This window comes from Olea europaea, unplaced genomic scaffold (genome assembly GCF_002742605.1).
Source record: "Olea europaea var. sylvestris unplaced genomic scaffold, O_europaea_v1 scaffold1216, whole genome shotgun sequence".
Classification (NCBI taxonomy): domain Eukaryota; kingdom Viridiplantae; phylum Streptophyta; class Magnoliopsida; order Lamiales; family Oleaceae; genus Olea; species Olea europaea.
Genome location: NW_019229586.1, coordinates 465,476 through 469,888, shown reverse-complemented (window position 1 = coordinate 469,888; position 4,413 = coordinate 465,476). Strand labels below are relative to the sequence as shown.

General features: G+C 36.0%; 1 pseudogene; it reads right to left on the bottom strand.

Moving 5' to 3' along the window:
• Positions 1-220: 220 nt before the first annotated feature.
• The window catches only part of LOC111374173, a 6,200-nt pseudogene continuing 2,007 nt past the window's right edge, over positions 221-4,413 (bottom strand).

Sequence of the window (4,413 nt, the reverse complement as noted above, 5' to 3'; positions counted from 1 at the left end):
GAACCAATTCCTACAAATATAACAATAGAATGTTGAACGAGATGTTGTGTAAAGCTAATAACTTCAATACGAAACTGCAAAGGGTGTGCAGTTGATCCCACATTCATATCTTAATCTATGCGACAGAAGCAGAAGTGGTTAAAGAAGTCAAATGAAGACAGAATTTCTGTCTCTATGTTCGGGATATTATTAATCCAATAATTCGGAATAGAAATTACTTTTAGTCGTTCCGAAGAGGCTCTCTTATTTCTTCCCACTTGTCCAGACGTTTTCTTGCTTTCTCCACCCGAAAATTTTGAAATAACAGAAAGTTAATTCACCGTTTAGGGTAGAATGTTAGATTTGTAAATTCCAAGTAACAACCTTTTCTGTCATGTTATTTGTACATGTACCCAAAAAACAAGTCATTGTTCAAAAATTACTCTTTATTCCGGTCGGCTCGAATTGTCACCCGATGTAAAATGATGGTTTGCATCACTGTTCCACCAATCATTCCCGACCATATCCCTTATACAAGCACAAAGACGTACTCAATACTTTGTACCTATTATCAAATATATTAAACATCCGAAATTTCTTGTACCTTTACTCCGAGGTGGAATTTGAATCCTAAAAGACAACCGAGTGGAACTCCCACGACATAGTAACAATCAACATTTACGTAGGCAACAAATGCTTGCCATCCGCAACCAACTGCCACACCTACAATTTCCACATAGGCATATAGACAAAATATTAGTAAAAAATAAAAAATAAATAAAAATACATTAGATTGAACAACAATAATTAATATACATAATATAAAGAACTATGATTAATTAAATATCAAGGGCCAATAAGGCTTGATGAATTGAGTGTTTGTCGAATGATTATCAGACAAGACGGGTCGAATACCATTGAGAACTAAAGTAACCGATAAGAATGAAGAAAGTTCTGATACTGTATTAGCCACCGTTTTGCCTTCGGTAAATATGTAACTAATTCTATGGCTTTGCGATAATATGATTGTGGCAACCACCAAGGCGAGAATGAATGAAACAAAATTCAACATGAAAACGGAAAAAGCTGCCGACTTTGGGTTTGCTACTCCGAGCTCTTTGGTCACTCGAACACTGTTAATTTCAAATTAATTAAAAATATTGTACACGTAATATTGAAAGTAACTAAATAATACAATTATGAAAATTAACTGACCTAACAGCAGCATTGAACGCCACTGCAACCATGTATAATATGCCATTTATTGACAATATGCACCAAAGTCAAAATCAAGAAAAATTTAATTCAACATATGTTATAATATCACTTTTGTTAAAGATTAATTCATACATGCAATGTTGATTTTCCGCGTTTAAAATGGTAGAGTCAAGCTCCGATAGTGCTTCAGTGTATGCATTCAAACATGTACATTTTTTTTTTTAGCAATTATTGTGTATAATTTAACGGGCGAGATGGGAAGAAAATAATTTTACGTACCATACTGAAAGTGCATCCAAGGCAAGTTCGGTGTTCTTAACAAGTCTTGGAATCAAGACTAGTACTTGGAGGTACCACGTTTGCAAGCCCAGCATCACTGCTGAGCCAATTGATTATTTCACAAAGTGGAAATTACAAAAATCCCGACTTTTAAAGATCTCAGTGCAAATATGAGGTGAGATGATTTTTTATGCAGATTTCAGGTATTAATTTAATTATTAATATTAACACAAAATATTTCATCCTCAATTCAGCCCTAAAATTCAGTTCACACAGCAACCAGCATCTTCTCTCCTCATTTTCTCCCGTTAACCCATGGTGCCGTCGCCCACAGTCGTAGAGAGCCTTTCATGTCATCGCGCAACGGTGCTTCACCTTTCACGTCGTCGCTTCGTCTTTCTCACTCGCAGTTTTGAGGCACTTCGTAGCAACGGTCGCTCGCCTTTTTGAGACGCTTCGACGTAGCATAGGAACCACTGCCGGATGGTGTTTTGTGTGGTGTTTGTAGTGGTGCCATGGTGGATCTGGTGCAACTGCTGCCATTTTTTTATCTGTGATTTCGACGGTTGGGGTGGTCTGCAAACGGTTTCTCTGTCTAGCGTGGAAGTGGGTGGCTTTGGTGACTTCGTGGGGTACCGAATGCAATGGATCTAGGTAGGACAGTGGTGGTGTAGGTCTGGTTGTGGTGGGCGTTTGGTGGTGGTTTTGGATGTATTGGTCCGTTGCGGGTGGTGGTAATGGTTGTTGATGTAGGTGGTGGAGGTGGCCGATTTGTGGTATGTGTGTGGTTTTGTTGGTGCAATGTGGGTGGAAGCCAATTCCGTTGGTATGATGTGGGTAGTGGTGTTTGCTAGGGTGTTGGTGTAGTGTGCGGCGGCGACGGTTGTGGTGATACAAGTTGCTGGTTTGGGTTGATTGTTGGTGGTCTGTGACCTTAAAATTTGATAGTATGTGACTAAAAAATAATATGTGACCTCAACGATTTGGTCTGTGACCTTAAAATTTGATGATCTGTGACTAAAAAATAATCTGTGATCTATAAAATTTTTAATTTATGATCTTGAAATAATCTGTGACGTACAATATTTTTTATTTGTGACCTCGAAATAATATGTGACCAATTAATTTGATGATATGTGACCATTAAAAAAATTTGTGACCATTAATTATTTAATCGTGACTTTATTATATTTATTTAATAAAATTTTTAATTAATTAATTCTAAACCTAAATTTTGAATTTTCAAATATTTTACCTGAATTTTGAAATGATGTAAAGAATATACGTTAAATATGAATTTTTCCCTTTCACAAACTCCCAAAGCCCATTGAAAGCCTCCCATTTGAATCCATTCAAAGTGGGCTTACATTTTGGGCTTAATAAAATATAAACAAACTGGGTCGTTACAAAGATCTACCAAGAAGAGCTCCAGACCAATGATAGCCCAATCAATCCAAGACCAATCTTGTACACTGCAACCCACGATAAGAGTACATGCACCCCAGAAGTGGCCAAAGAAATATAAACACTGGGAGCCCGTTTGTTCCACATTTTTTCAACAAAAATGCATTTTAAACATCACATCATGGGCCCTACCTTAGAGTGTTGAAGTCAAAAATTGTAGGCTGATTTGATGAAAAAAATGTATTATTTTCCAAAATAATGTGCACCAAACGGGTTCTGGATTGTACTAAACTCTGTGCTTGAAGAAATTTTTGTACTGGGAAGTTGACTGTGAATGCGAAAAGCTGCGGGATGAGGCCGTAGACGAACACTGCTGCTAGTGATGCAATGTTTTTAGGTTCATGGATGAAAATTAAGATTTGGTTTGAAAATATATGGATTAAAGTTAATGGGAGACTGAACAAAAAAAGTATAATAATTGCTCTTTGTAGATAGAGGCCTAACATTTCATATTTACCTGCACCATATGCTTGACCACATAGGGTTCCACTGCACTTCCCATTCCTAGCTGCAAAATGTATGGCCTCAGTTAAAACATATTGTTTAAAAATTTAAATCTCATTTTCAATGCAACTCCACTTGCTATGTCAAATTCACGTTTTCATCAATGGTGTTATTGTGAAATGTGCAGAGATTTAATAAACAGGCACCATCATGTTAAGCGATACATTCCACATCGAAATGGAGCCAGATATGAAAATAATGGTCAAACTCGAATTAAAATATTAATTGATCGATCAACATATAACGACATGACTATTTCTCTTAATAAGATTGACTTTTCTGAGTTGAAACTATATGTCTTAATGTGATATCGAAGTCTATTAAACTCAAACGAGCAATTTGATCCGATTAAGATTGAAATGATTAACATATAAGAGTTTGGATCACTCTTCTTAACAATGTTAATATTTTAAGATGAAATCTCGAATCTTAACTCCTGTTTGACAACCGTTATTTGAATATTCTTTTTCCTGCATACTTAGTATCAATCATATATTCACAGAATAAAATATTATGTACGTAAATTCAAAATTTTTCTTTACTTTTTAATCATGTGTTCTCCTAAAAATCACTATTAAAAATATTGTTTTAGACAAATCATGACCATCAAACATGGCTTAATAAAACAAACGTGCATTTTGCTCTATTGTGGTACTGGAGAAGAGTATTTAGATACGTACCAAGAGGCCGTAGGCGAATAGATGGATGCCACCACTGTCAAGACTCGAAACTGCAAACTCAAGATTGCCAAGGTGGCCAGAGAAGATCCTAGTAGTATTGGACATAGAATTGTTAATCAAATACATCATGATTGAAGGTGTAACAAGTAAAAATATGGTCTTTATTTCGATCCATAATGCCATCACTAACCGCTTCAACTGTGGCAAATGTTGGGAATCTACTTATACATGCACAGCGGAATTTAAAATTATTTCGATTCCCACCCAATAGATCTCATTGTGTTTGGTT